This window comes from Canis aureus, chromosome 12, assembly GCF_053574225.1.
Source record: "Canis aureus isolate CA01 chromosome 12, VMU_Caureus_v.1.0, whole genome shotgun sequence".
Classification (NCBI taxonomy): Eukaryota; Metazoa; Chordata; class Mammalia; order Carnivora; family Canidae; genus Canis; species Canis aureus.
Window position 1 is genome coordinate 7,611,791 of NC_135622.1, and position 23,066 is coordinate 7,634,856.

Consider the following 23,066-nt stretch of genomic DNA (forward strand, 5'->3'; position numbering starts at 1 on the left):
ATACTGTAAGGGTCCCCAAAGAAAAATTTGTAGCATGTGTGACATAGTTTGAATAGAATGGGCAAATTGAGTCTTACATCCTATTCTTGTGTGTGTGTGTGTGTGTGTGTGTGTGTATTTTTTAGTGGGTTCCACACCCAATGTGGGGCTTGAACTCATGAACCTAGCATCGAGTCACATGCTCTATTGACAAAGCCAGCCAGGTGCCCCTATGTCCTATTACTACAGACATGGTTGACCCAACAGGATAAAATTCTCAAGCAATTTAATCACTTAGTTCTAGTTATTTCAAGTGCCGAACCTGAAACCATATTTTAGATTAGATTTTATTATTCTCTTAAAAATTTACTTCTCTGTCGTTTCTCCTTTTGTGCCTTTTTAATACTTTTGTCTTTTAAATCCTTGTCTGTTGTTTTTCATCCTTGTTTTTCATACATCTTATTTTATTTGGTCCTTTTTCACTCAGTCTCAATATTAATTTCAACATTTTTTACATCTGATTCACATAAAGTTTAGCAAAATGATTTTCAAGAAACAAACTCCCTTTTTTTTCTATGTCCTTTTGCCCTTCCTCTGCCTCGTCCTCATTTCCCCTTGCTTCTTTCTCCTTTTCCATTTTACTTCGTTTCCCTAGGTGCTGTTTTTGCTTAGGATTTAATGTAATGCTACAACTTTGCTTCTGTAATCAAGTACTTTAGAATCAATTTATATTGACTATTTTTTAATTTATTTTTTTAAAAGATTTTATTTATTCCTGAAAGACAGAGAGAGAGGGAGTGAGAGGCAGAGACATAGGTAGAGGGTGAAGCAGGCTCCTCACAGGGAGCCAGATGTGGGACCTGATCCCGGGACTCCAAGATCATGTCTTGGGACGAAGGCAGGTGCTCAACTGCTGAGCCACCCAGGCATCCCTATATTGACTATTTTAGATCACCTATGCCTCTGCTTTAAGATACATACCCCTTTATAAAAAACTTCAAACAAAGAATTCAAGGACAAGCTCCCCTAGTTTGTCTCCTGTATTTAGGGCTTCAGCTATCCTTATATTACTGATAACTCCAAAATGTACATGTCTGTCCTCAAACTTGAGGTCCAGGCCCCAACTTTTTGCTGTTTATTGGATATCTGTGTTTGAATAGCCCATAAATACTGCAGTGCATCTAAACCATTAAATCTATTTCGGTACTCTCAAAGTGAGACCTAGACTCTGCTTCCTACTCTAGTTCTAATTTTTAGACCTCACATGCCACCCCTACAAGCATGGATTGCATTTAATTCTTCTGTTTTCTCCTTTCACCTCTCAACTGTTAACCAAAATCTGTTTTCTGGGGGATCCCTGGGTGGCTCAGCGGTTTAGCGCCTGCCTTTGGCCTAGGGTGTGATCCTGGAGTCCCGAGATCGAGTCCCACGTCGGGCTCCCTGCATGGAGCCTGCTTCTCCCTCTGCCTGTGTCTCTGCCTCTCTCTCTCTGTCTATCATGAATAAATAAATAAAATCTTTAAAAAAAAAAAACAAAATCTGTTTTCTATAACTACCAAAATATTTTTCGTACATCACTTCCTTTCCTTATGGCTTTAGATTCAAGCTGTCATTAAGTTAAACTTGGTCCTTTGTAGTAGAGTCCTTACTACTTTCTTATACATGTTCCTCTTTCAACTCAGTACAATCATGTTAATACCAGAAATATTCCTAAAGAGCTAATTGTACCCCTGTTTCCTTTGGAGTAAGATCATCAGTTTGGTTTCACAATCTCGCCCCACGGTATCACTCCAGACTCATCTGCTACCCCTTACCACCTCTTGTTTCTGAATTATCTAGCCTTCTCTAAACAGTCAAGCACTTTACCTTTGCCTTGGCTCATTCATACCTTCTCCCCAGACTTTTTAAAAATCCCTATCCTTTTTGCTTTCAACCTACTGAAGTTCTCATTTTTCAAAGACCCAGCACTATAGTCTCCTTTGGCACATTGTAGATACATCTGTTCATTTAACTGTCAGCAACCTGGGAGAAGCTATGGATTCATCCTTTCATAGCAACTGGTTCGTATTTCTAGTGTGGAATTTACAAACAAAATAGTTTTGTAATGTCTGCTGTATACTTTGTGAAGTCCCTGAGGTAGACTCCCATCCATTATTATTCATGTATGTGCAAATCCTTGGCACTTGATATAATGGCTGACCTGGTGGAGGTACTAGGCAAATATTTTCGTAGAATGGGTAAATTGACCATAAACATTTATGCACAAGTTTTCTGGAAATGGGCTGCTCTGTATGTCATGGATAAACACTTATTTTGAACTAAAGGAGGAGAAAGCCAAAGTGGGATAAAGTGGTATAGGCTTAATAAGGGATGGGAAGAGGGGCGCCTGGGCGCCTCAGTCAGTTAAGTACCTGACTCTTGATTTTGGCTCAGGCCATGATCTCAGGGTTGTGAGATCGATCCCCCAAGACAAGCCCCACATTGGGCTCCACACTGGGTGTGGAGTCTGCTTGAGATGCTCTCTCTCCCTCTCCATCTGGCCATCCCCGTCTTAAATAAGGGATGGGAAGGGGAAAAAGCACATGAAAACTAAGAACAAAACAACAGGAAGATTCTAGCAATGTATGGTGAACACATTGGAGAAAAAGAAAGAAATACAGCAAATTAAATTGATTCCTTAACATATGGAAGGTAAGAAGGTGAAGAGGGAGAAGAAATTAAAATGTGGAGACAAATCTGGCTAGAAGAGAAAGTGCAAAAATCAAATAGACTGGCAGATGTCAGTCTGGAAATGTTTTCAGTTGGCCACAGAGGCATCATGCTCCTATGTTGTGTGGATAATATTAAGTGAGCTTTTCCTGCCACTTAACCCCTTGCCAATTAGTCATCTGAAAAAGTGGCTCCAGTTCAATGAAAAATACCTTGACCACCATGCCAAATGAAGTTAAGACATATTTTACCATGTTAAACAAACTGGTTTGGGGCACCTGGGTGGCTCAGTCAGTTAAGCGTCCAACTCTTGATTTCAGTTCAGGTATGATCTCGGTTGTGAGACTGAGCCCCTTGTGGGACTCCATGCTCAGCACAGAGTCTAAGATCCTCTCTCTCTCTCTCTCTCTGCCCCTCCCCCCACTCGCACGTGCTCAGTAAATAAATAAATAAATTCCTGAAAAAATATTAAAACATAAAAGAAACTGATTTAAGTCTTAGTTGTGACCAACTGATGGCAATTTGTACCTGCCAAACTTAACCCCAATTGTTCCTTGCAACTTTTTTTTTTTGGGGGGGGGAGCAGCTCACTCTTTATTAATGGAAGGCCCTGGGTCACTTGGAGCTGGTGTACTTGGTGACGGCCTTGGTGCCCTCAGATACAGCATGCTTGGCCAGCTCTCCGGGCAGCAGCAGACGCACCGCTGTCTGGACCTTCCGGGATGTCAGTGTGGTCTGGCCCGAGTACTGGGCCACCGGGCAGCCTCGCCAGCCAGCCGTTGAAACACATCGTTCGCAAATAAGTTCATGATTCATGGCCTTGGAAGAGATGCCGATGTCCGGGTGCACCTGCTTTAGCACCTTGTAGATATACATCGAGTAGGTTTCCTTGCGCTGGCTATGCTTTTTGGACTTCTTATCGCCAGAACCACGGCCCCTCCCGGACTGCGGCTGCTGCCCATGCTCAGCCCCCATCCTCCTGCTGCCTACTGTGTAGGCAGTGAGGATTGTTGGGCTGGGCATGCTGAGGCAGGTAGTAAGACCTATAAAAATAAGGACTGAAGAGCATATCTATTTGTATGCCTTTTGTTTGGCCATTTACATCAACATGGAGAGCATTTATTTGCATACTTGAGAATTAAAGTACTTTGATTCTCAAACTGGTTTTTCTTGATTGTTTTCACATATATTTTTTTCATTTTGACACTACTTTTTCTTTCACCTTTCTCAAAACTCAGCTTTCCCCAATAGTAGAGTTGGGACTGAATATTACAAAAGTCTGCTTGCTAAAGATGCTTTTAAAAAAAAAAAAGAAAAGATGCTAAGGAACTTCCAAACAAAAGTTTAAGAAATTCTGCTGTAGCCAGTCCAGTTGCTTGTGGGATTTATGTAGATATGTTTGTTTTTGTCATTTTGGCTACAATAACAATATAGCCTTGCTTGGATTATATACAGAGCAGTGTATTTATTTTCATCAGTTAGGTAAACAGTGTAGTGTAAAATGGACATTAACTGAAGAAGGATAGAGATTTGTATGAAACCGCAGCAGAGACAAACTACTGCTGTCACATACAGCAATGGTCTGTCGGGCGACCGGGGGCGGGTAGAAAACACTGTACGGAGAGACAGGAGATTTGGTTTCTAAACCCAGCTTGCCGGTCTGCAGCTGTAAGACTTCAGGTTACTTAGGCACCATGTGCTTCAGTTTCCTATGGTTGGAAAATAGGAATGATATCTGCCTCACCTACTTCATGTGGACTTTATCATGAAGATAAAGGAGATAAAAATGCAATAATGGTCATGAAGTTTTTCTGAACCATAAAGTGACCTGTAAGTCCCACACTATATCACTATTATCATTACTATTCCTACTGTTCAAGGGAATAACTGGTGTTCAGTACAATTCTGTTTGTTTTTCTGGAAACTAACGACCTCGTTCTGTAATAATTTTAGTACTGATAGGGCGGTTTCCTGGTCTGGTTTTGTTGCAGAAGAATTTAGAAACCTTTAGCACAGTCCATTTCTCAGGCTATGATTTCATGTTCCCAGAAGAGGGCAGCAAAACTCCAATCTGAAGACCGCGACTTCCTCAAAGTGTCTAACAGTTTCCCTGAGGGGAAAACAGCTATACTGTACAAGAGAAGAGCCTTTAAAAAATGATGGTCTTTAAGTGACAGACAAGACAAATCTCATTGTTGTAAATAAATACCATAACAGAAATTCACTCATTTAAAATAACTTTTTGCCTTTTCTCTTGCCTCTGAAAAAATAATTTGGGCAATTTCTTCAATCTCATTTTTGAAAAAATTTTTATTTATTTATTCATGAGAGACACAGAAAGAGAGAGAGAGAGGCAGAGACAGGCAGAGGGAGAAGCAGGCTCCATGCAGGGAGCCCGATCCCGGGTCTCCAGGATCACGCCCTGGGCTGAAGGCGGTGCTAAACCGCTAAGCCACCCGGGCTGCCCTTTAATCTCGTTTTAATGATTTGACTTGCACGACTAAAAACCTCTAGCTGTGTTTTTCCAGTTAACCCCAGATTTTTAGATCCCACATAGCACCAGTTTCTAAACAATTAAACAAGAGGAAAGTAAGTTGTTCTAGGCCCAATTCTTTCCATTTTAGAGGCCTGGCTAAGTCCAAAGAATGATTTCCAACAGTGTCTAAATATGTCTGTCATAACATGTGTCTGTGTCACTCAGAGCAAATGTCATCTGTATCTAATATTTCTTGTTCTTTCATTATTCAAATTTGTTTAAAAATATCTTTGTGCTTTTATACTTTGTGACAGCATCAGCAGTTAATATTTAAACTGTTCCTTTTAAAAACAAAAAAAATTTTTTTTGAGAGAGAACAAACACAAGGGGGGGGGTGGACAGAAGGAGAGGGAGAGGATCTCAAGCAGGCTCTACGCTCAGCACAAAACCTGACACGGGACTGGATCCCAGAACCCTGAGACCATGACCTGAGCTGAAACCAAGAGTCAGATGCTTACCCAACAAACCACCCAAGCACCCCTGAACTGTTCTCAAAGAGCATGGTAAGGTGCCTTCCTACATGTTTTCATGTATGTTGATAGCCACTATGCCCATCTTATAGATATATTTTCTCATTTGTGATTAGAGTTGCTGTTCTCTTCTTGAAGAGAAAAGTGCAGGCAGAGGCCCCTTGTGGCAAGAGAGTCCTGGGGTGGATATTTTCTCTCCCCTAATAAGTGGTGGTACAAAAGCCAATTCTGAATCTGATCCTTTTTCTTTTTCTTTTTCTTTTTTATTTTTTCTTTTTATTTTTTTTATTGGAGTTCAATTTGCCAACATATAGCATATCACCCAGTGTTCATCCTGTTAAGTGCCCCCTTAGTGCCCATCACCCAGTCTGATCCTTTTTCTATGTGCTTTTCTACAATTAGAGAGGAGTAGAAAGGCTTTCAGTGGTACAGTTTTTCAATCCCTTCTGCTTTTCTCAGCTCATTTCTGGCTCTGCTCTTTTGGGAAAAAAAAAAAAAACTACTCTGTTTCTCACTCCACTCCCTCTACCACCACCCTCAAGTCAGAGTCCTCCTCCCATCCCAGCTAAACCTCTTCCTGTTCTTAAGAATTGCATCACATTCTTGGCTTAATGTAGACCAACACCCCCACACTGGCACCAGAGAGTGTACAGGCCTTCTTTATTGGTTGAAAGTCCTTGTCTGGTGAGCATGGAATAAGTTACCCACTTCCTGACTTCCAGCCCTGGCTGAGTTTGCTTCTGGAAAAGAACATCTTCCTTGGATTTTTGTTTGTTTGTTTATAAATACCCTTTACTTCAGCCCTATCCTGGAATGAGCAAGATTTTACCACATAGATAAAGTGTGGAAGGGCATTTGAGGGAGAGGGAATAGTCTGCACACCTTGTTGTTTCTAATTCTTCGCTTGCTCCACTCTTGTAAACCCAGACTAATCTGGCATTGACTCTCACACTATGGAAGGGGCTTTCTTTAAGGACGGTAATGCCCCCCATGACTAAATTTGGTGGGTATATCAGTCTTCCTCTTACCTGACAATGAGCAGAAACTGACACCATTAACCTCCTTGATAGACTCACTACCTTCCTGTGGATTCCACGCACTATTATTTTTTTCTTACCTTCCTCATGGATCTTAGGCATCCTTTGAAAGCTCTTCTTTCATAGAGAGAGAAGACTCCTGAGGTGTCGATGTTCCTCAGGGTCCTGTCCTATGTCAGCCTGTCTTCCTCCTCTATACGTTTTCTGAGAAATCTCTCTTCCGCAGCTTTATGAATTTTTTAAGCCAGTGACTTCTAAATATCTATCTCTCCTGAACTCCAGACTAATATAACAACTGTCTTCTAGAACTGCTCCGGTTGGATATTCCTGAAGCCATGTTAATCAACTCACTTCTCTAGACTATTCCTCTTCTACTCTTCCTTTTCCTAACATATGCCACAACATCCACCCTATTGTTCTAGACAGAAACCCAGGATTCATCTTTGACTTCTGTGCACAGTCTCTCTTTTCGATCAATAACCAAGTCTAGTAAAATCTTTTTCTTTGAAAACACCCGCTTATTCTTCTCCTCCCCTGGCCTAAGCAATGACCTCTGGGCTTTTGCAAGTCTTTACTAGTTTCCTGCCTCTAGTTTTTCTCCCCTGGGTCATTTTCCACCAGCTACCAGAAAGTTTTGTTTTGTTTTGTTTTGTTTTGTTTTAATAAATGCAATTCTGATGAATTCACCTCCTGCATTTAAAATCATTTCATTGCTTCCCTGTATTCTTGGGCTAGAGTCCGAATGTCTTAGCATGGCTCATAAACACTCTGCAATCAGCAACCTGCCTACCATTGTCTGCACCTCACACATACTGGATTCGTGTGTTGCAAACACATCCTGCTTTCTCTTGTTTCTAGGGCTTCACAAATGCTGGTTCCTTCACATGGAGCAAACACTGTATCGTAGGACCTCAAACATGTCTGGTCTAAAGTCTACCTCCAGATTGTCATTTGTCTTACTCCTGAATCAGAACTGAATTTGAATACTTAGTTTTTAATTAATTCTTGAATTAAAGCCACAGTGAACCTTAGCTCACCCTATTTCTTATTTCTTTGCAAAAGACTTCTGAAGGTATGTTCAAATGAAAATATATTTGAGCTAATTAATTTAGATCAGCATGGACTCTTAACATAGCCGAATATGAGCTGGAACATATTTTTTAAATTACTGGAATGTTTTCTGGACGATTATTCATCATGACATCCTATCTTTGGAATTTTGTCTTCATTTCCAGCTGGCTTATACCACTCTCCTTTCTCACCTCTCAGCCCTTCCATCCCCTGGCTTGCCCTACACTTGCCCCTCGATGGACCCAGTTTGCATGCAGTGGTAGCTGCTGTGGGGCTGCGGTTAAATAGAAGTGCTCAGACTGCAACAGGAAAGCACTGAATCGAAAGCAAAGGAGAGGAAGCACAAACCGATACCCACCACAAAGCTGCTGAGTGCCCAGCATGACCCAAGCCACACCCTCTGATGAGGAGCCTTGTGGAGGAGTGAAGAAGCCACAGAGTTTAATAAATCATCAGCACAGCCCGTCCTCCACTTCCCCTAATCCAGCCTTCCTGGGTCACCCGTGAATGTCCCCAGGGCTGGCCTAAGAAGGTTGGTGATGACAGCAAAGCCACCAGAGAGGTAGAGGTTGAGGGAAAGTCCCTGAAATGAATGACTGTGTACCATTCATCTCGGACTCTCCACCTGGTCTAGCCCTATGAGTGGTTCTAAGGAGCTCTCTGCATGGGATGATCCCCAGATGAAGGCCCTCATGTTCCCTACAAGTCCTTTGGCTACCTGCCCCAAAAGAAGCTGTTTCTACTGGGGGCCGAAACTTTTTTTTTTGTAAACAATAATAAAGTCCCTACGAGATACAGTTTGAGAACTTGAAGTTCACATTTATGTACAAATGGCTATTTTCAGATTCTTTCCTGGCTTCAGTAGAGAGAGCAGGAAGGAGAAAGAGATGGCACGTCAAAGGTAGGTTACCTACTTTCTGATTTTGCCCTGTGGCCTACCCTGCCTTTTCATGCTTGTCTTCTTTGTTGTCAAAGAAGATACTAATTCTTCAGCAGCCTGAATGATAGGGAAAGGGATTGAAAGTGTGGGGGAATGTGTAGTAACTATGTTTAGATTCTAAACACTGGTGAGGTTGGGAGCTCCTTGGAATTACAGAGTCTGGCTGTGGTTCATTACCTCTGGATCTGGGGAGGTGGGAACTGGGCCCTGCTTTTGCAGCTGGAGAAGCAGAGCACTGAGAAGAGGGACAGCCATCTCGGTCTGGAGGAAAGGCTGCTTTGCTTAGCTCAAAGTGGGCACTGTGTCTTCATAGAGTGCCAGACTCAAACTTCACAGAACAGAACAGGAAGTATGGTTAGTGCAGCTGGGAGGGGAGAGAGAACTCACTGTGCATGGAGGCCAGGAGCTCACTCATGGGCTTCTTTCATCACATTTTCCTATCCTGTAAGTGACCAGGACTGACTCTGGGGTGCGCTGGGGAGCAGGTGAAGCATGCCTTCAGGCAAACCCCCTTGCCTTCTGCAATCTCACCTCTCCAGGTATGTTCCACTTTAGTGTTCTCTTCATCCCAGAACATCTTCCAAGATATAGATCATTCATGAAGTTTAAATGGAGGAATGATAGGCACTTTGATAGAAGGGGATGGAAACAGTTCTTCTCTTACCAGGCCAGATCTACAAGTGGCAGAAATGTGACCTCTGTTTTAGCAACCCCAACAGCAGTGAGTTGGAATGGATTCTAATAGAGGAGAAAGGGAATGGAGTTTGTACTCAGATGACTTTGTTTTGAAGCTATCCCGCCTTACCTCCCTCCCACTTTCTTTCCTTTCTTCCTCCCTTCCTTTCTTAAGGAAGGGGAAATAGCCAGAGAATGGGAAGCTCCTTGAAGTTCAGAGGAATTCTACAAGTTTCCCAAACCGGACTGCCTGCCCAGAGTTTACCCATGATCTTGAGTGGTCAAGGACATTCCTCTCGTTAACCCCTCAAGTTGTTTTTATTTTTTTATTTTTTTTTCATATAAAAATCCCTCAAGTTGTTTTTAATAATCAAGGCATGATCCAAACATTAGGAGCCAAGTGACTCCCAGGTGCAACCTTTCAGCCTGTGACCTGCCTTGCTATATTACATTACTTAGACAAGGAAAATTAACAAGATGAGTGCAAAGAAGGGGAGACAGTCGTGTGAGTTACTTTTGAAAAAGCTTATGTAGAAATCGAAGAAAGATAAGTTGGCTGGAGGGCACTGTGAAGTAAAGAATGGATTTCTTTCTTTTTTTTTTTTTTTTTTCTTTTTTTAGACTGAGAGAGGTTTAGGTATGTTGACACACTGGAGGAGAGATCTCCCCTCATTCCAAAGCTTTGATTCTTTCATCTGGGGGGAAAAGGGAGAGGTTTCTATGGAGATTAAAATTAAATGAAAATCAAATGCATGGTGGTGGCATTTATACCACAAAGCCCTTTACACATGCTAATTATTTTAACTATCATCATCTAGCGTTTGTACAGATGAGTAAGCCCTGGTCACAGCTGTTCTGTCTCAGGTTTTTCTACCCTATATGATGGGCTATGAGGTGGAGATGGGCTCTTGAGTAGATAGAGCAAAGACCAGGGACAGGCTAATAGTGATGTGACTTGTGTCTTTCATGCTTGCATTTTTGGGAAGTGGTGTGTGCACGAGTATGTGTGTTTTACTAGATACAGTGAGTTGCCATTATATTATCTAACTTGCCCTGTATTCTTATTTTAAAATTCTTACTTAAAAAATGGACACATTTCAGATCCAACATATCTCTAAAAAGTTTAAATGTAGGGAAAACATTTTTAGAAACTAAAAATACTCTCCTTGAGATGCAAGAGATGTACAAATAGGATTATAAACATGAGGATGCCTGGGTGGCTCAGCGGTTGATCTTCTGCCTTCCAGCTCAGGGTGTGATGCTGGAGTCCTGGGGATCGAGTCCCACATCGGGCTCCCTACATGGAGCCTGTTTCTCCCTCTGCCTATGCCTCTGTTTCTCTCTCTTTCTCTGGATGTTTCTCATGAATAAATAAACATCTTTAAAAAAGAAGATTATAAACATGGATTTATGCTTAGATAAAGAAGCAGTTTCCTATGAAACGCCGGGACACCTGCACCCCGATGTTCCTAGCAGCAATGTCCACAATAGCCAAACTGTGGAAGGAGCCTCGGTGTCCATCGAATGATGAATGGATAAAGAAGCTGTGGTCTATGTATACAATGGAATATTACTCAGCCATTAGAAACGATGAATACCCATCATTTGCTTCGACGTGGGTGGAACTGGAGGGTATTATGCTGAGTGAAGTAACTCACTCGTAGAAGGACAAACATTGTATGGTCTCATTCATTTGGGGAATATAAATAATAGTGAAAGGGAATATAAGGGAAGGGAGAAGAAATGTGTGGGAAATATCAGAAAGGGAGACAGAACGTAAAGACTCCTAACTCTGGGAAACGAACTAGGGGTGGTGGAAGGGGAGGAGGGCGGGGGGTGGGGGTGAGTGGGTGACGGGCACTGAGGGGGACACTTGACGGGATGAGCACTGGGTGTTATTCTGTATGTTGGTAAATTGAACACCAATAAAAATTATTTTATTAAAAAAAAAAAGAAAGAGAAGAAAAAGAAAAAAATAAAAAGACCATGACACTGAAAAACAAACGTTTAAAAAAAAAAAAAAAAAAAAGAAGAAGCAGTTTCCTAAAAGTTACCTCATGTCAATCCACAGCTTTGTAAAAAGGCTCAACACTTTATATCATTTCTGGCTATTTGCAGAATGGCATTATAATTGTGCTTTGATACACATTTAGCAACTGCAACCATGATTCCTGTTTTCTAATTGGCTACAGTGTGCACATACTTTTACAGAGTAATTTCCATCAGCTCTACACAGCATGATATACACAAGCGAATCAGTGAAGTCTTTATTCCTTAATTATTTGCTTTGCAGTTTTGCTTTGAACCATGCCACCTCTATTCCTGTAGAGTAAAGATACCCTGCAGATTCCGCTCCCACATTTCCTCTCCCTTTCCCACCTGGCTTTCCAACCTTAAGACGATTTATGTCTTCATTTCTGAGTGCATCTCTGCCTATCCCTTACCATCCCTCCCTCATCCCTTATTCTGTCCTCCTCCTCCCCTGGCCCCTTTCTGTCTCTACCTTTTATTACTGGCAACACTGTAGGCCATCCCATAGCATGTTCCTTCATGCATTACATGAACTGATTTGTTAAGGGCATTGAACAGAACGATGTGGTGTCATTTTCTAAGAACAAGCAGCCACTTTTTACAAAGAGCTGTACTGAGATAAAATGTATATACTGTTAAGTTCACACATCTAAAGTATACAGTTCAATGAGTTTTAGTATATAGTGTTGTGCATCCATCACCTTAATCAATGTTAGAACATTTTCATTATCTCAAAAGAAACTTGTACCAGTTAGCACTCACCATCTCCACTCTTCCACCCCACCCTTTTGCTCTCCCTAATTCTAGGCAGCCACTAATCTACTTTCTGTTTCTATGGATTTGCCTACACTAAACATGTTATATAAATGAGATCACAAAATAGATGGCCTTTTGTGACTGGTTTCTTTCACCTAACAAAATGTTTTTGAGGTTCAACCATATGGTAGTATGTATCTGTACTTAATTTCTTTTTATTACCAAAGAGCATTCCACCATATGGCTATATCACATTTTGTTTATCCTTTCATCGGCTGGCATGCATTTGGGTTATTTCCTTTTTTTATTATGTGAATAAAGCCATGAACATTCACGTACAAGTTTTTGTGAGGACATAAGTTTTCATTTCTCTTCGGTAGATAACTAGGATTGGAATTGTGGGGTCATATGGCAACTCTATTTTTAGCATTTAGAAGGACTGTCAAACCATTTTCCAAAGTGGCTACACCATTTTGCTTTCCCATCAGCAGTGTATGAGTTCAATTTCTCCACATCCTCACCAAAAACTTATTTTCTGCCTTTTTTTATTTAGCCATTTTAGCGGGTGAAATTGCATTTCCCTAATAATTTTCTGTGTGATTATTAGCCATTTGTATATTTTCTTTGGAAAAAATGTCTATTATAACTACCCATCTTTAAATTGGATTGTCTTTTTATTATTAAATTTATTATTAAATTTAAGAGTTTTAAATATCCTAGGTACAATTTCCTTATTAGATTTATGATTTGGAAATATTTTTTCTCATTCCCTGGGCTGTCCTCTCAGCTTTCTTCATTGTATGTGCCCTCTGAACACCATAGTTTTTAATTTCGATAAAGTTCAACATATCAATCTTTTATTTTATGTCTTGTGCTGTTGGTGTTTATCTAAGAAATCACCGCCCAACCCAAAGTCACAAAGACTTACTCTGAAGTTTTCCTCTAAAAGTCTTATAGTTTTGGGGTGCCTGCCCAGTGGCTTAAGTGTCTGCCTTTGGCTCAGGTCATGATCTCAGGGTCCTGGGATGGAGCCCACATAGGGCTCCTTGCTCAGGGGGAGTCTGCTTCTCCCTCTCCGTCAGTCCCTCCCCCTGCTGGTGCTCTCTCTTGCACCCCCTCTGTCTCTCTCATTCTCTCTCTCAAATAAATAAATAAATAATCTTTTTTTTTTTTTAAAGTCTTATAGTTTTAGCTGCTACATCTAGGTCTATGATCCATTTTTAGTTAATTTTTGTGTATGATGTTTATTAGAGGTCCAAATTAGTTTTTTTTGCTTGTGGATATTCAGTTGTCCCAGCACCATTTGTTGAAAAGGCACCCCAAAACTATAAGACTTTGAGAGGAAAACTTCAGAGTAAGTCTTTTCCTATTGAATTTTCTTGGTCTCTTTGTCAAAAATCAACTGACTATAATTGCTAGGGCTCATTTTTAGATTCTTAAATCTGTTCTATCCATCCCAATGTTTATCTTTGTGCCAGTACCACACTGTCTTGATTGCTGTCGTCTTTCAACATGAATCTACTAACTTTGTTCATTTCCAAGATTGTCTGGCTATTCTGAGTTTCTTGCATTTCCATATGAAATTTAGGAGCAGCAGCAGTTGACAAACTGGTCCTGGAATCCATAAGAGTGCCTCTGTCCTTAATAAATCATGAAAACATTTTCTTCCATACTTAGCATGAAATTGGATAAGGAGGACTTTGGAGTTATAGGAAGCAAGGGGATCCTTTGACAGGGGACCCAAACGGATGGGGGAGGGGAGCAAATGAGTCAAAAAGTTTGTGAACTTCCCACCCTGGTGAGAGGAATGTTTGTTCAGGGGAGGCAGTTTGATCTAGCACCAGGGGACATTGTGAAAAGATAATTGAAATTGTGAAGTCCATTGATGTCCCCAGAAGAAAAAAAAGGGTCTCGGTCAGCAGTATTGTTAGTTTGTTGATTCTTACAGAAGAAGATTCTCATCTAACTAAAGGAAGCAGCTGGCCCTTTCTCAGGGCTGTAAGACCCTGAGGGGGAAAAAAATGAAGAAAAAAAAATGAAGAAATCCCTCCTTGTCTTTTCTTACCTCTGTGGCCAGCACTCAACTTTGTCTATCTTTGTTACCCTTCCCCTTTACTAGTTCCCCAAAAGGGGAGGGCGGAGAGGGAGAAAAAGAAGAAAATCATAGTGGGAGAGAGGGTGAGAGGTGCTAAGGATAGGAAAGGAATTCCGGAACATTTAAAATGAAGGATCTTTCAGGTCCTGCTGGTGGAGCCTAGGAAAGAAGATGACAATATGTAGCAAGAGGAATAAAGACGATCCCATTCTTTGGCTCAGTGATCTGGCTCTTGTAGTTTACCCTAAGGGAAGGAGATATGCAGAGTGCGAGTGGCAATGTTAATAAGAGGATCCTCTATTATGTGCCGGCTGGGTTAGCCTCAACCTCCACTATAAATGCTGTCGGACACCACAGCACGCTCACAGTAGGCTTCATACTGGCCCCACTGTCAACATATACCCTGAACTGCCTCACTCCTCATTGTATCCTCTACTACCCCGGGTCCTGGTCACATCGTCTCCCACCTGAATTATTGCTGTGGCCTCTCAACTCGTCTTTCTGCTTTTGCCTTGCCTCCCATCCCCCAGTCTACTGTCAACACAGTAGTCCTAGGGACCCTTTAGAAAGGGAGAACAGTTCAGGGCTCTACTCACAAGCTTCCACGGCTGCCTCCTCATTCAGGAGAAAAGCTGATGTTTTTGTTGGTCCCAGGCCCTACTTCTTCTGGCCCCCATTACTCTCTAACTTCATCTTATACTACTTTCCCTCTTGCACCCTCCACTCAGGCTGTACAGTCTTCCTAACTCTTTTTGAACACACCAGGCCTTCTGCTGCGTCAGTGACTTTGAACTCGCCCTTCCCTCTTCTCCCAGGTATCCATTTGGCTTGTTCCCTCACTACCTTCAGATCTGCTCAAATGTCACGGATGAGACTGCTTCTCTGACCATCACGTTTAAAATTGATGTCTTCCCCAACCCCTGGCTCCCAGCATTTCCTATTCCCTTTCCTTGTTTCATTCTCTACCTCTGCCCCTTGCACTTAGCACCTTACCTGACGTATTGATTTGGTCAATTCTCCCTGTAGAATTTGTGCTCCATGAGAGCAGGGATTCATGCATGCTGCTCACTGCCACATTGCAATAGCCTCAGAGTCTTTTTTTTTTTTTTTTTTTTTTATGATAGTCACAGAGAGAGAGAGAGAGAAAGAGAGACAGGTAGAGACACAGGCAGAGGGAGAAGCAGGCTCCATGCACCGGGAGCCCGATGTGGGATTCGATCCCGGGTCTCCAGGATCGCGCCCTGGGCCAAAGGCAGGCGCTAAACCGCTGCGCCACCCAGGGATCCCTAGCCTCAGAGTCTTGATTGTACCTGTACATGGAGAAGCTGTTTAATAAATATTTGTTGAATGAACTAATATGTTCACAAAAGTAATACTTATGAAAATGAGGTTGTACTTTTGAAACTACAAATATGTAAACTGTGGCATGCACAGTAGCCATGCAACATGGCATCATGCAGCCTAGAGGCTGCAAGATTGGAGAGATTTGAATTCAAATCCTGACTACCACTTTTGAGTTGTGTGACCTTGGTCAAGTGTGTTTAACCTCTTAGTTTCATTCTATGTGAAACAGGCATAATAATGCCTCCTCATGGTATTGTTGTGAAAATCCAACAACAAAAAATGTAGTGACCGCCTCTCACATAGTAGGTGCTCTAGGAACATTAAATCCCTCTCTTCTGAGGAAGAATGTATATCCAGTGGATGAGAACTGAATAGGAGCATATAAAAGTGGAAATAGTTAAATAGGGTGCTTAAAAATGCTTATAAACATTTTCTTTCTTTTTTCTGTTCCTCCCTATGCATGGGTCTATGTAAAGAGTGGCAGATGGGAGGAAGGTTCTTCCAGTTACCTCCTGGGTTCTGGCTTCACCTCTGATACTTACAAGGATGTGACACTAAGCAAGTCCTAACCTATCTGTGCCTGTTTCCTTATTTAAATGATGAAGAAGTTGAGTTTGGTAACTTTTAGTGCTTTCCAGGCTTAAATTCCGTAATTCAAATAGGCAGGCCATTCTTACCTGGCTTTGCCCTGCTTCAGCCCAGTCTTACTCAAATGTGAAGTCCAGATGTTTCTAATCTTAGGCATAAAAGACTCGATTCTTTGGTTTTCAGAGGCCAAAAGAAACTGGAAAGTTTAGGAAAAGCTTTAAGCAGATGAAATTTCCTTCTCTCTGACTCCTAAACAGCCGCATTCATACTGTTCAAACTTAAGAAAACAAGAAAAGCAAAGCAGAGCAAATATGCACCTTTGGGTTTGAATCAACTATGTGAAGCTTTAAGCCATGAAGGAAAGTGTACGTGTGGTTTTTGTTTTTTTGTTTTTTGTTTTATTTTTTTTTTTTAGGCAACAACCAAAAAGGAGACGTCAGCAGTTCTCAACTTGTAACTGTAACCTTGTACCCGTGTGGCTCTGAGCCCAGGGAGGAGGCAGTGGCTGGAGACTCCCTGCTCTGGAAAGCTAGCGGTTTTGTTTTCTTCTGGTTGCCACCCTGAGGCAGAGGAGAGGAGGATGTTTGGGTTTGCAGGCCGCCTGGCCACTGTCAGCAAGTTTGCAACCCTGGCCTCACTTCCCTGAAGCTGGGGGTTGGGGGGGGGTCAGCTGCCCTGGCCTCCCTCCAATAAAGGAGCCGTAGAGGATTCAAATACCCCTTCCGTTGCAAGGCTCTGACTTTACCCTGAAAACTGACGATCTCATCTGGGAAGGGTCAGTTTAAAAAAATGACCGAATGGCCCAAAATAAACAGAGGGAACAACCACAACAAAAACTTTCTCTGCAATGTTTCCTTATAATTACTGGCCCAGCCCACCAGAACTCTGGCGGGAGTCCCCGTCCACTGTCACTGTGGCCCCCACATGGCCTTGTCTGAGTGAACCCCAGCTGACCCGAGCAGTACCCTGCCCTGTTCGCCAGCCCTGCTCCAGCACCTTCCTCGGACAGCAGGGAGAGTCCAGACTGCAGCATGTTTTGAGGATGGAGTTTGGGAACAGTCAATAGAAGTACAGCTCATTTACTAGGATCCCTAAGAGACGAGTAAACTCAGCTTAAATGATGTGTCCAAATTCAGAGAGTAAGTGTGGGGCAAAATGGGCCTCCTTATTCTTTACCTGGTGCTCTTTCCAGATTCATACACTGTTGTAGAGGGATCCAACATAGGGGGGTTAACTTTAAAGTTCTGTTTCTCCACCTTTTCTTTCCAACCAAATCCTACTTTGTTGACCAGGGCTGTTTCAAAAAGCGTATTTTGAATTTTGACTTGAGGACAATGACTAAATCTTACACAACGTGTAATGGTACCTTGTGTGCACCTCAGAGTTTGTGTTACCTAGTTGCCCCCTAGAGCAGCACTGTGAGGTTAGCAGTAAGCAGAGTGGGTAAGGTATGGGCTTAGTTTCCATGCCTGCAAAATGGGAACGGAAATGGCATCTACTTCATTGTGTTGTCATGAGGATTTCATGGAACAATACATGTAACGCACAATGAAAATCCCAGCAAATGTTAGAAATTGTTAATATCCCAGGAGCCTTTTTTTTTAAAAAAAAGGTTTTATTTATTTATTTGAGAGAGAGCAAGAGATAGTACCAGTGGGGCAGGGCAGAGGGAGAGGGAGAAGCAGGCTCCCCCTTGAGCAGGAAGCTCAATGGAGGACTCAATCCCAGGACCCTGGGATATGCCAAGGGCAGACACTTAACCAACTGAGCCACTATCCTAGAAAGCATTTATTATTCCTTTTTATAGATGAGAAAATTGAGGCTCAGAGAAGCTGAGGGACTGTAGTCATACAATTGGTTAGTTCAAGAGAGTCAGGATTCTGCTCAGTGTCCTGGCTCCATATCCAGGGCACTTGCTGCTCCTCTGTTGATAGTGTGGATAGTCAAAGGTGGTTCTGTGCCATGTGTCAGGCATGTCTGCCCCTGGCATCATGGGATGACATGTTTTTGTTAAGCTCTTACATGCCTGAGGTGCTGGGAAATGGATGCTTCAGAGGTGATGGAGGCTCTCATGTGCAGCCTTTTTATCAAGCAGTCACTGTACAAACACCAGTCAAGGAACCGAAGTGTGAACTAATCCCTGGCTCAAGTTGGACTCAGAAGCAAAGTCAGAAGCCTTTGAATATTCTCACCTTTCCTTTCTTTTTGCAAGGCTTCCATGAGGCTCTAAGAATATTCTGCTTACTCTGATATGAGAGCCCTCTTCACACTCTCCTGTGTTACAGTATTTTGGGGTATCCATCTGGTTCCCCTGTCGGAACTGTGCTCAAGGGGGCCAAAGATGAAACACTGTGGTGTGGGAAGAAAATATGTGAGCACTTGTTTTTATTACTCTTTAAGATTCTAAGAAAATTAAGCTTTACCAATGCTTAAAAATCAGTACAGTAGAGCTTGTATAATTTTTAATAAATATACAGTTGTTGGGAATGTGAGTTTTTTTATGGAGTAGCATGATGAAGAGTTTGGAGCAATTGTTCTAGAAAGTAAGCTTCTAGAGGGCAAGAAATATATCTAGTTCTGATTTGTATCTGATCCTCATTATCTAGCATTAAATGACCATTCCCCAAATAAGTGAATTTAGCAACTATATGAACTTGTCTTTCTTTGTTTCTTCTGGTCCTTTCATTATCCATCTATATCTTGTTCAATATTTTGCCAAGATATGAGCAAGTAATAAACCCATGTTTAAGAAATAAAGAATACAAATTGCCATGAGAAAATTAGAAAGTGTAAGACTGGTAGTCCCAAAAAAGAGTTAATGGGATATTACTCAGCCATCAAAAAGAATGAAATCTTGCCATTTGCAACAACGTGGATGGAGCTAGAGAGTATAATGCTAAATGAAATAATAAGTCAGTCTGAGAAAGACAAATACCATATGATTTCACTCATATATAGAATTTAAGAAACAAAGCAAATGAACAAAGGGGGAAAAAAGAGACCAATCAAAAAACAGACTCTCTTGGGTGCCTGGGTGGCTCAGTCGGTTAAGCATCTGACTCTTGGTTTCGGCTCAGGTCATGATCTCAGTGTGGTGAGATTGAGCTCTGCATTGGGCTCTGCACTGGGCATGGAGTCTGCTTCAGATTCTCTCTCTCCCTCTGTCCCCTCTTTTTCTAAAACAAAACAAAACAAATGAATTAATGAAACTCATAATTCTAGAGAATAATTAGATGGTTACCAGAGGGGTGGTGGGGTTGGGTGGGTGAAATAGGTGAAGGGGATTCAGAGATCTCCTGGATAATCTCCTAGTGCCTATCTTGATGAGCACTAATATATGGAAGTGTTGAATCACTAAATCGTACACCAGAAACTAATGTAACACTGTAGTTTAAAAAAAACAACACTGTAGGTTAGCTACACCGGAATTAAAATTTAAAAAGAAAAAGAGTTAAAGGAGGTTAATAAGGCATTCATGAAGCAGGCAAAAGTAGGCAGACCTCATGGGCATAAAGTCAGGCATGGAGCACCAGCATTGCTGTCTGAGAAATCAAGTGTGCTCTGAACATCTGAGTGTTTTCAAAGTGAGCACTGCCCCCGACCTTCCTCTTAAAGTTGCAGAAAGGAACACAGTGCAATGAACAAGGGTCTTAGAGAAAGATGTACCAGCTCAATTACTCTCATGGCTTGGTGACCTAGGGCGAAGCCTCTAACCACCTGTTTTCCCCAGCCCCACCCCAGAAAATAGTTCTTGACCTGAAAATGAGGTTGGACTAGATGATTTTGGAGGTCCCTTCATGCTTTGAAATGGCCCTGAATATAGATGAAGTTGGTAGTCGTCAGTGCTGGAGGTTCTAGCAGCAGGGAGGGGCATCCAGACTTGGGGTGTCCACTGTCCCAGCAGCATTCACATGGTGTCTTCATGCACTGTTCTGCAGCATAACTCTAGAAGTCCTTTCTGGCCAGCCTCTAAACCTGGGTTTCCAGTCCTTCTGAAAGGCTTGTGAACCATTCAATACCCCTTAATAAATTCATCTTCTGCTTCAATTAATCAGAGTTTGTTTCTGTTGTTTGCAACCAGTGCATCCATTATTTTTCTAAAACATGCACTTTGTTGAAAAAGAAAAAGTGAAAAACAATATTTAGGACAGAAACAATAGCAACACCATCTCCTTCCCTTTCTTGCCTCTTCTTGAGCCACTTTGCTTCTCTAGAGGTAGCCATAGTTGATAGTTTCTTACATATCCCTCCAGAGACATTCTCTGTCAATGTATCCAAGAAAAGATACTTTAAAGACCACCATGCAGACCAGTGGGGTCATTCTCTGGGAGTAGTTCCTTATCCTGCTCCTAAGCCTAATATATGTTGGAGGCAATTCCATAAATATAAAGGTGCCTTATTCTTTCTAATGGCTGCTTAGTATTTCATTGAATGAAGATTCTGTAATTAATGTAGCCAGTCTTCTGCTGTAAACATTTGGATTGCTTATGGTTTTTATGGCTACCAAAAAAAAAAAAAAAAAAAGGCTGTAATGAATATCCTTAAAATTTGCCTTCAAGGGGGATCCCTGGGTGGCTCAGCGGTTTGGCACCTGCCTTTGGCCCAGGTCATGATCCTGAAGTCCCGGGATCAAGTCCCACGTCTGGCTCCCTGCGTGGAGCCTGCTTCTCCCTCTGCCTGTGTCTCTGCCTCTCTCTGTGTGTCTCATAAATAAATAAATAAAAAAATCTTAAAAAAAAAAAAAAAAAAATTTGCCTTCAATATGTCTTAATGCCCAGAGCAAACATAGTCATAGGACAGATTTTTGGTAGTGAAGTTGTTGAGTTAAAGGGTATAACTTTTATTTTTAAATTTTTAAAAAGATTTTATTTATTTATTTATTTATTTATTTATTTATTTATTTATTTGAGAGAAAGAGAATGATAGGGAAAGCACGAGCAGGAGCAGAGGCAGAGGCAGAGGGAGAAGCAGACTCTCTGCTGAGCAGGGAGACGGACTTGGTATTCGATCCCAGGGCCCTGGGACCATGACCTGAGCCAAAGTAGATGCTTAACCAATTGAGGTACCTAGGCTCCCCAAAGGGTATAACTTTTACGTTTTGGACAGATAGTACCAAATCATAATACAAAGAGACTTCACCAAATTTAAATCCTACTAAAAATGTCTTAGTTTCCCTGTCTTCCTTATCCTCACTTCATCAATTTGTATTATGAAATTTTGATAATTTTGTCATTCTGGTAGGTGAAAAATGGTTTCTAGTTTTAGTGTTAATTCATTAAACCATTCACTAATTGTTTTCAATTGGATTTTGATCTGTTTTTAATTCTTTTGTAAGAACTCCAGACTTTAAGAAAACTGTATCTTTTTCATATTTGTTGCAAATATTTTTTTTTGATTTGTATTTGGTCATCTGACATTATTTTATTTGATTTTGTTTTGGGTCTTGCAGAAGTCTTTAATTTTCACAAAGTCACATTTGTCTATATTTTTCTTATTGCTTCTGAACTTGCTTAGAATGGCTTTTGGATGGGAAGCTTTGCACGGTCTCAACATTGAAGATGTTAATTTAGAGAAACAACACTTGAGACTTCTGGTTAAAGAGAACAGATTAAACACACACATTGTGATCCATTCCCTCCTAGAACTTAACCCAAAATTAAGTTTTGATGAAATAATACATTCACAAACCAAAAAGGTGTAAAAAGGCACAGAGCAAAAAGGTTTCCCTCATCCATGTCTCCCATTGGCCTGGGTCCCATCGTCTTCCTGTCCATTAGTAAGCTTCGTCACTAGTTTGTTATGTGTGTATCCAGAGTTTCTTTATGCATATGTAAGAAAACAAGAATTGAAGTAAGTGGATTTTTTAAAAGGCTAAACCTATAAGGACAAAGAGAATATGAAAAGGATAAGAGCAGGATAATTTTAAAAACCGGAATGTAGATGAATGCTTGGCAACTGAACCAAGAGATCTAAGTGAGGTGAATTCTAAGCCAGCAGATGAGAAAGCTAATGTCACTTGCTTTACACTTCAGAATTCTCCACATGCTCAGCAATTTGTGGCACTAGATACTTTGGTATTTTGTGTATAAGGCTGTGGTTAAAAACACTACGACAAGTTGAAAGTCAGTTCAAGAAAAAAGGGGTCCCCAGACCCCCTCTTCCCTTTGCATCTGTCAAGTGGACTGCTCGTTCGCCAGTGACCAAAGAATGGAGCTAAGACAAAGGGAGGACCAAGCATAGTTGTGTGAAGGATAATATACTGAAGAAAAAAGGAGATTACTTACAGACCCCTTGTATTCTTTCTTTACATAGGTTGTAACGCTGACATCCAGTCTGGAGATTTTCTTGGAACCCAACACATTGGGGAGAAATGCCCTAAAGATAATTTGGAAGTGGCAGCATCTTTGAGAGAAAAAGAAAAATGCAGGGCTGTATCGCAGGACCCTGGGATCATGGCCTGAGCCAAAGGCAGATGCTTAACTGTCTGAGCCACCCAGCAGTCCCAAGTCTATCACTTTCTAAGCACAGCAAAACAGCTGTGGGAATGAGGCCTCCTGAAAGCACACTTAGTCCCACCTTCTCTTCTCATCTTCCATGTCTACCCACTGGATCCCTCTCCACAGCCTAGAAAAATGCTCAAAAATACCCCCATCTAAAAGAAAAATAAACAAAGCAATTCTCCTTTTAACCAATTGCCCCCATTTTCTCTTCTCCTTCATCATAATGCTTCTGAAAAGAATATATGCTAACTTCCTCCTCTTCCTTTACTTCCTCCCCGCATGCTACTTTTTGACCCTGTGCAATCTACCTTTCACTCTGACCAGCACGGTCAGAG

The 23,066-nt window shown here is 41.5% G+C and overlaps 1 long non-coding RNA gene across 2 annotated transcripts; it reads left to right on the top strand.

Annotated features, from left to right (window-relative positions):
• The first annotated feature begins 1,999 nt into the window (after positions 1–1,999).
• LOC144280504 (uncharacterized) lies at positions 2,000–23,054 on the top strand. Of its 2 annotated transcripts, none has more exons than XR_013348905.1 (3): positions 2,000–8,707; positions 16,120–17,370; positions 22,544–23,054. It is a non-coding gene; the product is annotated as an uncharacterized LOC144280504 (long non-coding RNA). The 2 variants fall into 2 exon arrangements; XR_013348906.1 differs by having other exon boundaries at positions 2,000–8,703.
• The last annotated feature ends 12 nt before the right edge of the window (positions 23,055–23,066 follow it).